The sequence below is a fragment of the Mobula hypostoma genome, unplaced genomic scaffold (assembly GCF_963921235.1).
Source record: "Mobula hypostoma unplaced genomic scaffold, sMobHyp1.1 scaffold_75, whole genome shotgun sequence".
Lineage (NCBI taxonomy): Eukaryota > Metazoa > Chordata > Chondrichthyes > Myliobatiformes > Myliobatidae > Mobula > Mobula hypostoma.
Genome location: NW_026948208.1, coordinates 303,305 through 316,063, shown reverse-complemented (window position 1 = coordinate 316,063; position 12,759 = coordinate 303,305). Strand labels below are relative to the sequence as shown.

At 44.4% G+C, this 12,759-nt stretch overlaps 1 protein-coding gene across 3 annotated transcripts in view; it reads left to right on the top strand.

Annotated features, from left to right (window-relative positions):
- The first annotated feature begins 6,024 nt into the window (after positions 1 to 6,024).
- The window catches only part of LOC134341831 (NACHT, LRR and PYD domains-containing protein 3-like), a 31,683-nt gene continuing 24,948 nt past the window's right edge, over positions 6,025 to 12,759 (top strand). For 2 of the 3 annotated variants that reach the window (XR_010016875.1, XM_063039764.1), the window contains exon 1: positions 6,025 to 6,138. The gene's annotated coding sequence lies outside the window, so the exon portion shown is untranslated. The remainder of the gene's footprint in view (positions 6,139 to 12,759) is intronic. The other variant, XM_063039765.1, reaches the window with a different exon arrangement.

Sequence of the window (12,759 nt, the reverse complement as noted above, 5' to 3'; positions counted from 1 at the left end):
AGTGGGGTACCGCAAGGCTCACATAAGATTTGCATATGGTATTACAAGACAGATTCTGACATGGATAAAGCAGTGGCTGATTGGAAAGGGGCAAAACATGGGAATAAAAGAAACATTTTCCAGATTGCCCCCAGTGACCAGTGATATTCCACAGGTTGGGACCAATTATTTTACGTCACATGTTAATGATTTGGACGATGGAATTCATGGCTCTGTTGCAGAGTTTGCAGACAGAATGAAGACAGGTGGAGGGGCACGTGGTTCTGAGGAACTAGAAAGGCTACAGAAGGACATGGACAGATTGGGAAACTGGGCAAAGAAATGCAATACAGTGTCGAGAAATGTATGGTCATGCATTTCGGTAGACGAAATGAGATTCTTACTTATTTTCTAAATACAAAAGAAAACGGAAATGCAAATGGACTTTGGGGTTCTTATGCAGGATTCCCTAAAGATTTATTTGCAGGTTGAGTCTGTGGTGAGGAAGGCAAATGCGATGTTAGCATTCATCTCAAGAGGACACGGATATGAAAGCAAAGATGTAACTTTGAAACTTTATAAAGCACTTGTGAGGCTGCACTTGGAGTATTTTGAGCAGATTTGGGACTCTTAACTTCGAAAGAAATGTGCTGAAATTGCAGAGGGTTCAAAGGCTGTTCGGAAAAATGATTCCACGATTGCATGGCTTGTCATATCAACCGCGTGTGATGGCTCTGGGCCAGTATTCATCAGAATTCAGAACCATGATGGGTGACCTTATTGAAACCTGTCGAATGCTGAAAAACCTTGATAGAGTTAATGTGGAGATGATTATCCTTCTGTTGGGATAGTCTACGAGCAGTTGACATAACCTCAGAATAGAGGGGCGCCCTGATAGAACGGGGTGAGCAAGAATTTCTTTTGACATGGAATGTTGAATCTGTGGAAGTTTTTTTTTTCTACAGGCAGCTGTGGTGGCCAAATCTTTGTGTACATTTAAGAGAGAGGTTGATAGATTCCTGATTGGTCAGGGAATGACAAGATGTGGTGAAAAGGCGGAAGTTTAGGAATGAAAAGAATATTCCATCTGCCACGACGAAATGGCCGAATTCAGGTGCTGTAACTTATGGTCGAATGGAGGTAGAAAATACCATAGAGCTTAGAATATAGAACATAAAACGTAGAATATACAACATAGAGCATAGAATGTAGAACATAGAACATAAAATAGTACAACACAGGAACAGGCTCTTTTTGAATCAGACCCGGAATCATTTTCATAAGTCTCCTTCTAACCCACTCCATCTTTAACAATCCTTTCTCACGTTAGGGGCCCAAACCTGCTAAGAATACTCTAAGGGTTGCCTCATCAGGATTTTATAAATTCTCAACATTACATCCTTTCTTTTATAGTACAGTCCTCTTGAAACGAATGCAAAGATCTCATTTGCCTTCCTCCCCACCAACTAAACTTGCGTATTAACCTGTAAAGAACTTGCACAAGCACTGCCAAGTCTCTTTGCGCTTCAGTTTTATTTTGAATTTTGAACCAACCTGTTATTATCTCCACACAATTAAAATGGGAAATCTGCATATTATTCTCATGTAAACACAAAATACTCTGCAGATGTTGGGGCCAAAGCAACACTCACAACACGCTGGAGGAACTCAGCAGGTCGGGCAGCATCCGTGGAAACGATGAGTCGACGATTCGTGCCGGAACCCTTCATCAGGTCTGTAGAGGGAAGGGGCAGAGGCCCTATAAAGAAGGTGGGGGGAGGCTGGGAAGGAGAAGGCTGGTAAGTTCCAGCTGAGAAACCAGTAAGGGGAAAGATAAAGGGGTGGGGGAGGGGAAGCAGGGAAGTGATAGGCAGGAAAGATGAAGAATGAAGAGCGGAAAACACAATGGGTAGTAGAAGGAGGCGGAACCATGATATCCTCAGCTGTCCACAGCTCCTTGCACTTACGAGTAAAGCAGGAGCCATGCAAACGCATAAGGTATCCTGTTGGGATACTGTCTATGGCAGGTTGATGAAATTTGGTGAAGGACAAAGGTCACATGCTAAAGTTCCTTTTGTTTGTTCTATCTCTGTATTTTACAATACGTTCACGCAATAGTAGGTATTATTAATTTAGTATCTGCTGGAGAACCACCTGCTATTGTCAATTATCCCTTCTCCCACCTGGCTCCATCAGCTTACTCCATGCCGATTTTGTTCGAAACCTGTCCAGCTTGAATCCCGTCATTTCAATAATAAATACCAACCAACTTTTCAATCTCTGTCCAGCCCGTATCTCCACCTAATCTATATATATCAACCAGCATATTCATTCTCTGTCCAGCCTGTATCACAACACCTCAATGTTTATCTGTCAATTAGTTTGTGCAACCTCTGTCCAGCCTGTATCCTCCACCTTAACCATGTATATCAACCAGTATGTTCAATCTCTGTCCAGCCTGTATCATGCCGCCTCAGTAATTATATATCTGCTAACTTGATCAAACTCTGTCCAGCTTCTAATCCCACCACCTCAATGATATAGATCAACCATCTTGTTCAGCCTCTGTCCAAGCTGTATCTCACCACCTCAATGATATATATTAACTATATTTTACAATCTTTCTCCAGTCTGTATCCCACCGTCTCAATGATAAATATCAACCATACAGTATCAACCATGCAGTAAGCAATGTTTCCTCTAATCTTTCCTTTCATTGTGAAGTACCATTTTGCACCTCTTATCGCAGTATCCCTGGAGGACCACCTGTGATTGTCATTGATCCCTTCTCCCACCTCGTTCCATCAGCTTATTCCATGCCGATTTTGTTCAAGATCTGTCCAGTCTCTATCCCTCCACCTCAACGATATGCATCAATCATCTTGTTCAACCACTGTCCAGCCTGTATCACAACACCTCAATGTTTATAAATGTGTGTGTGTGTGTGTGTGTGTGTGTGTGTGTGTGATCTTTCCTCTAACCTCTCCTTTCATTGTGAAGCAACACACATCAAAGTTGCTGGTGAACGCAGCAGGCCAGGCGGCATCTCTGGGAAGAGGTACAGTCGAAGTTTCAGACCGAGACCCTTCGTCAGGATCCTTCGCCAGAGATGCTGCCTGGCCTGCTGCGTTCACCAGCAACTTTTATGTGCGTTTCATTTATTGCAGCCTTTGTACACCATGGTTCCTGTACCCTACCATGACTTCCCTGGTTCATTGGAATGTACCTATGCAGAACTCCACACAAATATCCCCTGAACATTTGGCACATTTCTTCCGTATTTTCCCTGAGAGCATCTGTTTCGAATTTAAACTTCCAGTTTCCTGCCTGATAGCCTCATAATTCCCCTTACTCCAATTAAACGTTTTTCTAACTTGTCTGTTCCTATCTTTATCCAATGTTATATATTGAAATATATTCCCACTCGCTGGTGACCATGGCCCAGGTTCCCCGCCCAGTTCAAGCATCATCATGTTCCAGTTCTGTTGTGGGATGGGGGAAGAGTATTAATTTTAGAACGAGGAATAGCCAAGATGCTGCATCATATTACCGACTGGAAAGAGTCCTGGAAGTGTTGGTGCTTCTATAATCCTGGGATGAGGAATCTAGGATTATGGAACTGGCAGAGTTTTGGCTTTGGCTTTGGCCCAGCTTTATGCTTCTACAGATAGAGCTGAATGTTCCTCGTTCTGCAATGAAGCAGAGTTTCCAGTGGGGTGGGTGAATATTGGTTGTAAGGCATGAGCTATAATGAGATGTAGGAGAATGAATTTAAATTGAGTGTTCTACGCAAGTCCATTTCTCTAGACTGGTGCAGGCTGGGGTGATACTTGAATGAGGTTTATAGGATTATTAGAGGCATAGGTAGAAGAGAGAGAAAATATTTTTCTCCCAGGGTTGAAATGTCTAATGCCGGATGGGGTATTTTCAAAGGAAATGTGAGAGGCAGGTTTATTTTTCCACAGAGAGTGGTGTGGCTCAAATGTGCTGCCTAGGGTGTTGGTCGAGGCAGATATATTGGGGACTCGTAAGAGATGTTTAGATTGGCCCGTGAATGAGAGGGAAGTAGAAGGATTGTGGCCATTGTGCAGGCAGAACGAATTACTTGATTTGGACATTTGATCACTAATTGAATTGGCTGAGCAAAACATTGTGGGACAAAGAGCCTGTTTCTGTGCTGTACTGTTGTATGTTCTCTGTCTTTTGTTGTGATGTTTCGGGGGTAACGGAGGCAGGAGATGTGAATGGGTACATCAGCTCAGCTGGAGTCCAAAGTGGGAAATGTGAGATCACCCACTTCTGCAAGGGAAACAGAAACACTGAGTGTCTTTTAAATGATGAGAGAATGAGGTACAGTAGGTAGCGAGGGAGGTCAAATGTATATTGAATTTATTGCAAGAGTTATTGGGTATAAATTGGTCTATCTCTGACACTTCTGTCCCCTTTCCTCATCTCTCTCCCTCTCTTCCTCTCTCTCTCCTTCTCTGTCAGAGACAGATCTCTGATACACCGTCCGATGTCTCGATCTAAGGCCTCACCTTGTGCCAAGGTGAGACCACCCTGTGGGTGGAGGAGCAACAGCTTATATTCCATCTGAGCCCCCTCCAACCTGATTGTATGAATATTGAATTTTTCTTCCTGTAAACAAATACCGCCCCCCCAAACATCTCTATTTCGCACTCTGAACTGTCATGCTTTCATTTCTCCTCACCGGCCTATAACTTCCCCTGGGACACCTATTTCCCTTTCTCCTATTGAGAAGTATCTGATTCTCCTCCAGCTCTTGACCTGCCCATCACTTGACTTCACCTATCACCTTCCAGCTCATCTCTTTCTCCTCCCCGTACAATTGCATTCAGATATCTTCCCCCTTCCTCCTCAGGAACGAAGAAGGCTCTTTTTGACAAAATGTCGACTGTTTACTCTTTTCCACACTCTTAGCCTGATGTGCTAAGTTCCTCTCGCATTTTGTAAGTGTTACTTTCCATTCCCAGCGTTTGTCAGAATTCCTCGTGTATCAGTGAACTAATTACCATAATAATTACTTGGGCTTTGTCGAGATTGTACCTGGAATATGGTGTAAAATCCCTCTCCCCACACTAACACGGGTTACACAGACCAAAGAACAAACTGCCGGAGGAACTCAGTGGGTCGGGCAGCATCTGTGGAGGGAAATGGACCGTCAACATTTCGGGCCGAGACCCTCCCTCTGGACTGAGAGTGGACGGGAAATAGTCAGAGAAAAGAGGTGAGGGGTGGGGATGGGGCAAGAGCTGGGGAGTGAGAGGTGGGAAGGTGGAAATAGTGACGGGGGTGGGAGGTGAGTGGTTGGGGCAACACGGGGCTGCAGAAGATGGAAATTAATTCCATAGAGGATTAACAAAGAGGTTAGAGAGTATTTGTTATAGCGATTCACCAGCCTGATTCCTGCATGACGATGAAGAGTCGGTGATCGTCTTCACATAAAACAGAGATCAGCAGATGTGTGAAGACCGAAGGGATCGAGGAAATAAGGATCGGGTAGAAACATGTGGCTGAAATGGGGGAGCAGCCGCCATCTTGTTGATTACTTGAGGGGCTGAATTGCCACCTCCTGATGTTTCTTACATGAAGTGTTAGTGTTGTTGTCCTGTGAGGCCAGTGGAATGTGAATAAAAATTAGTATCTATAAGCATGGAAGTGATTTGAATGAAACCTGCACATTTCTGTTTGGGTCTGAATTGTGTGTCAGAACGGGATGGAAATTGAATCCGTAACTCTGAGAGCTGGGGATGGGGTGGATGGAGCTATGGGGACGGGGGAGGTGAAGAGGTAATATTAAAAATGTAGCTGGTGTAAATATGAAATAATGTGGAAAATGCGGCGAGTGGGTCGGGCAGCGTGTGAAGGGCGAGGAGCAGAGTCACTGTTTCAGGTGGGAGTCTCTCCACACATCACGTGATCCCGCTTCCCACTCCTATTTCAACGCATATCAGTAGCATCTGCGGGTTTTTGCTTCCTAGGCCCCGCCCACGCACTGATGACGCGGCTATCATTTAGCAAGTACGCCAGACCCGGATGGGCGGTGGTTTTCTTTACGTGCTGTGTAGAGTCGGATTGTTGGTGGGAAGCTGTGGACGGCTCACTTGTCTACGGGGCAAATAAATCAAGTTCCCATCGGTGAGTATTGAGGCCGGTCCCGAGGGGGGAACGAGACCAAAAATTTCCCATTGGTAAGAACTGAGGTCGGTCCCGAGGGGCGTGGCCTGATATTGGGCAGTGAGGCCCGTTAACTTCCCCGAACTGACGCAACCTGCCGGGGTCGGTCCGGGTTCTGGGACCTTTACACCGACCCTCCTGAGATGAGCCGTGCTCAGTACCTGTTGCTCTGATCTTAGGAGGGGATCAGGTGGTGATGCTGGGACGAAACTCATCCGTTGAGTTGCACCTGGGGAACCTGTATCCCATCACCTGAATGATATGTATCAACCAACTTGTTCATCCTCTGTCCAGTATGTATCTCAATATATTTCAGCATCTTTCTTGTCAACTTTTCCTACATTGTAAAGTGTATTTTTACCACATTGAGTTTTCAAAGCGGTGTCACTGAATACAGCGCATGTAGCGTAAAATCAACCGTTATAATTTTAGTTTCACTGTTACAAAATGGCTGCAGTGTTAATCTTTGTCATAATGTAACGCACGGCATCTGTGGTGAGTTTGTTACTTCCTTTTTCGGTTAAATTTGGTGAGCCACTTCCTCCGTTTCCAGGGTAACAGCCCGTCAGAGCTGCTAGGGGTGTTGCAGATTTTCATATCTCTGTGGTCACCGCCTCTCAGCGTAAAGACAGTGGCCTCAGGAGCAAATGTAACAGAATGACAGTGGGAGGAATGGATGCTGTGAGCATTGACTGTATGGGATGTATTACACCAGGGTCAGAATGAACTGAGACTAACAAATGTAACAGAGTGACAGTGGGAGGAAAGGATGCTGTGAGCATTGACTGTACGGGATGGATTACACCCAGTCAGAATGAACTGAGACTAACAAATGTAACAGAGTGACAGTGGGAGGAAAGGATGCTGTGAGCATTGACTGTACGGGATGGATTACACCAGGGTCAGAATGAACTGAGACTAACAAATGTAACAGAGTGACAGTGGGAGGAAAGGATGCTGTGAGCATTGACTGTATGGGATGTATCACACCAGGGTCAGAATGAACTGAGACTAACAAATGTAACAGAGTGACAGTGGGAGGAATGGATGCTCTGAGCATTGACTGTACGGGATGGATTACACCAGGGTCAGAATGAACTGAGACTAACAAATGTAACAGAGTGACAGTGGGAGGAAAGGATGCTGTGAGCATTGACTGTATGGGATGGATTACACCAGGGTCAGAATGAACTGAGACTAACAAATGTAACAGAGTGACAGTGGGAGGAAAGGATGCTGTGAGCATTGACTGTACGGGATGGATTACACCAGGGTCAGAATGAACTGAGACTAACAAATGTAACAGAGTGACAGTGGGAGGAAAGGATGCTGTGAGCATTGACTGTACGGGATGTATTACACCAGGGTCAGAATGAACTGAGACTAACAAATGTAACAGAGTGACAGAGGGAGGAATGGATGCTGTGAGCATTGACTGTATGGCCTGTATTACACCAGAGTCGGAATGTACTCAGAACTTACAAACTGGTGGGGGTGAAGGTGGCATTTACAAAAAATTGTTGAACAGTTCGGGGTGTGCCAAACAATTTGCAATCAGTTAATATTTGTGCAATAAATAGAGGGAAACAAAAACTACAACTGTTTGCAGTTTAAAGCAAGAAGAAGAAAACACTGGAAACGCTCAGCAGATCGGCAGCATCTTGGAGAGTCCCACTTCTGAAACTGGGTCTTTCACTATTTCTCCTTTCACAGATGTAGTCTGATGTACTGAGTTCCCAGCATTTTCTATTTTATAATTTTACATTTTGTTCCTGCTACACTGCGGGAAACATGACAGCCGACTGTGCTGGGCAAGATCCCGCACACCACTAAAATAGTGATCAAATGTGCTTGCCCGCCATTCACTATGATCATGGCTGATCATCCAACTCATAACCTTGTACCAGCCTTCCCTCCATACCCCCTGATCCCTTTGGCCACAAGGGCCATATCTAACTCCCTCTTAAATATAGCCAATGAACTGGCCTCGACTGTTTCCTGTGGCAGAGAATTCCATAGATTCAGCACTCTCTGTATCTGCATCCTCTCACAATCTACTGAACAGTGAACCTGCCTGAGCCCCGGTCTCGGCAGAGGATCATTGGGTTCCAGTTTCACCTTAGTTTGTGAATTGGAAATGGCAGGAACACCACGGCAAATCGTTGGCACCAATACATCCCAGGGGTGTCTGTGTGTGAGTTATATTGGGAAGGAGTCTCTGAGAATATAGAACTGGCAGTGCACAGGCTGCAGTCCAGATTGGTAATTGTACAAAACAATAAAGCGTACCAGGGGAGTTTGTGTGTGGGTCATGATATTAGGATGGAGTCTCGGAGAATATGGAAATTGCAGTATGCAGGCTTCAGTCCAGGTTGGTAACTGTACAGCTGGGATCGGAATTCCTCAGTCTGTCGTGAAGCTGAAGTTAGAGCGTTTGGACACTGGTTGTGGAGAAATCACCGTCTGCACCACTCAGTGGGATGTCATGTCTGTCAAGTACGTTGGACATTTTTGAAGAGAACTATGGGGATAAATGAAGTTAGGTAGTGATGTTGTCCATGTGGACTTTGGTAAAGGTGAAGCCTCTAGCAAGATCCTGCATGCCAGCAGATCTGTAAGGTTCGGGCACCTGGGATTCACCGGGGACTGCAGAGGACGGTCAGACCAGAGTCTGATGATGAAAACAGATTTAGTGAATGGGGGCTTGTGACGAGTGGAATGTGTGTGTCAGTATTGAGACCTCTGTAACTCATTAATCATGCCATTAATTTGACATGAATTTACACGGCATGGTTAACAAGTATGACATAATATTCGGGAGTCTGCTTCAGATTGCAACAGGTCACAATCAGTTTCAAGGGGTCCTTAGGTCCGTTATGGAGATGGGCTGAGAAATGGGAGATGGTACAACATGGACAATCAGACCAAGGGGTCCTTAGGTCCGTTATGGAGATGGGCTGAGAAATGGGAGATGGTGCAACATGAACAATCAGACCAGGGTGGGACTGGTATAGTGAATGGGAAAGCACGGGGTGTTGTGGAACAGAGCGACCTGGGAGTACAAGTATACAGTTCACTGAAAGTGGACATACAAGTATAGAAGGTCGAAAAGAAGGTTTAATTATGCTGGCCTCCATTAGGCAAGGTATTGAGTTCTCGATTATGGACATTATATTGTAGTTATATATATTGTTGTTGAGACTACACTGACTACAGTTGTGTTCACCCTATTGTAGGAAAGAGATTATCAAGCTGGAGAGGGTACAGAAGAGATTGTTGAGGATGCTGCATGGACTAGAGGGCCCAGTAATACGGAGAGGTTGGCCGAGATATATCTTGATTCCATAGGAGAATGAGGGTGACATTGTAGAAGTTTATAAAAGCAAGAGAGAATATAGATAATGTTGTTGGTCGTGGTATTTTCCCCAGGGTTCAGGATTCAAAACTGATTAATGTCATTTCAGTACACAAGAGTAAAGGAGAGCAAAATAATTGTTACTGTAGATCCAAAGCAAGACAGAGAAAAACGATAGAGACCACATTAATAAAAAAAAACAGAATACATACAGTATGATAGCTTAAAAATAATGATTGTATGTCGATAAGGTGACGTTAGGCACAGGAGTGCCTGGACATATGGTGACTGTGTCATGTGACCGGCAACAATAAATATAGAAATGCGTCAGGTTTTATAAACAAACAAACATTTATTGAACTCTGATCGACATTAATAAAAAAAATAAACAAACGAAAACCTTAACCGGAAGTAAACTGCTATGCGGCCATTTAACAAACCGCCAAACTCAGTACTAGTTCTTAAAGCGGTAAATGCAAACACAGTCCTAAAGTGGTAAATTGGAACACAGTTCTTAGAATGGTAAATTTGAAAGTCCAAGAGATTTATACAGTCAATTAGGAGAGACTTTCTAGAAGTAAAACATTCTTCGAGGAGATGATGTTCCTACTGATCCCAGCCGATACCTGCCTTGTGCGCAGGATTCACGATGACGAAAATAAAACACTTGAAAGGAACTGTCCGTTCCCTCTGTAGAATAGACAGTGCGCAACGTTTTCTGCTTTAGCAGAGACTATCTCATGCAGATCATACTTTCTTGAATGAAGAGTCAATAATCGTCGATCCTCTCCAATACTGCCAAACGATATCAGCTTTACTCCTTCAGGTCAGGAAATTTTAAACTATTGGTGGTGGGTGTGTGGAGGGGTGGGTTAATGAATGCAGGTGTTGATCAAGCTTACTGCTGAGGTAAAATAATTGTTTTGAGGCTGATTATCCTGGCGTGGATATTGCGTAGCCTCTTCCCTGATGGATGTGGGACAAACAATCCATGACCAAGGTGCGTGGGGCCCTTAATGATATCACTGGCATTTTTGCAGCATTGTTATGTGTATGTGTGCCTGATGGCGGCTAGGCCTTGCTCGGGAGTTTAGATTTGCAATTGTGTGTGAGCAGTGTGTACAGTAGTGGTCTCAGCACAAGGCTGAGGGTCACACAGGTTGAGTATGATGGGAAGGGAGGACCATATGTGAACCCTGACTGTCTGTCGTCTGTTGGTTAGGAAGTCCACCACCCAGTTGTGTTTAGACGGAGGAGGAGGAATTTGTTCAGCAAGGTCAGTGGGACAATAGTTTGAATGCCGAACTGAAATCCAGAAGCAACATTCTGACACAAAAGTTTTTTGAATTCTAGATGTGTCAGGCCAAGGTGAATGAGAGATGCTTTGTCATCTGACATAGAGCGATTCGGTCGGAAAGCATATTGGTGAATGGCCAGTGAAAGAGGGAAGGGGTTTTTGATGTCCGTTTAAAGCACTCAATGCTGATTGGTGTCAGGTCCACCAGGCAGTAGACATTTTGTTCTCGATGTGTAGAGTTCTTTTGGTACAGGGATGGTGGTGGTTGATTTGAAGCATGTGGGACCGGCAGCCTGGACGTGTGAAGTGTTGGCGATGGCTGTGAAGACATCAATGCGTTGATGTGTACACCACTCAGCTCTGAGGCGGTTAACTTTCCTGGCTGGCTTCTGTTGCATTCTTCGAAATATTGTTTAGAGCGCCATGGAGGTGGACGTCACTGGTGCAGTCAAGCCTATTTTTCCCTTGCGTAGTCTGTAAACCTTTGCTGCCCAGTCACATACACCTGGATTCGTTTCCCAGCGTTGGGAACTCCGAAGCCGATGGGCACAGATACAAAAGACCTGAAAGATCGGAGAGACCTGAGAGGTAGTCTCAATACACGGAGATAGTGAGTAACTGGAATGAGCTGTTCAGTGTTTGCATCGTTGGTTATTTACCACAGCTTCAGTATTCTCACTGTGTTTGGAAATCCCCACTCACTCTCACCTGTCTGTGAGCAGCTGGAAATGAAAGAAACACTCAAGATGCTGGAGACCTGAAATCAACTCAGAAATTGTTCAAAGCCATTCTGACACAGGGTGTTAAACCTGAAATATTATCTTTCCACAGATTATCTTTATCCATTGAGTGTTCATTTCGTTGGCAGCTTTTTAGTACGTTGCCTTGGAATGAGTTAAGTCTGTTGTGAAATGGTGTTGTGTGCAACTGGGAAACTGGGTTGAAACCTATCAGATAGAATCCTTGTTTGCACCACCCAGTGTGAGATGTGGAAAAGATATGCGATACTCTCGGTGTGGGCTGTGACCCTGTGAGGTCGGAACCTGGGATACCACTCATGTTTTGAACCAGATATAATGAATCCGGGATCAAGTTGCCCGGGTTATTAGGTGATCAGTTAGTATTTCTCTTTCGTTCTCAGATGTTTGATTCTATAGTTCCTTTGGAAGCAAAGCAGAGACTGAGTTCTTGTTCCATCCCTCACAGGGTGAGGCTGTGATTAAATACGCTGTTTTGTGTTTGTACTAGAAGTAGACCCGGGGTTCAGTGTTCAATCCATGTTTGGAAATTAGCCCTCTGTCACCTGTCTATCGGCCAGTGGGATTCAAACATTAAATCAAGATGCTGGAGATAGAACAGAACATGGAACAGTGCATCGCAGGAACAGGCCTTTCAGCCCACAATGTTAAGTCAAACCGGCTAAAAAGTAAGTCAAACCCCACCCCCAAACGTATTGGTCCTACCTACACAGGCAGTGCATTCCGGCATCCATCACTCTCTGAGTAAAACAACTTACCCTCACATTTCCTTTGCATCCACTCCCTCACACCTTCATTGCATGTCCTCTGGTATTAGACATTTCTAACCAGCGAAAAGATAGTCCCTGACTATCAGGATCCTGGGTGTGAAGATCTCTGAGGATCTGAGCTGGTCCCAACATGAAGAAGGCAAGACAACGGCTCTACTTCATTAGGAGTTCAATGCGATTTGACATGTCAACAAATGCACACAAAAACTTCTAGATTAGATTAGATTAGATAATGAGGACACTCTGTCCTCGTTTATTGTCATTTAGAAATGCATGCATTAAAAAAAATGATACAACGTTCTTCCAGAATGATATCACAAGAAAAAATATATAGGACAAACCAAGATTAAACCTGACAAAACCACGTAATTATAACAGTGCAAAGCAATACAGTACCATAAT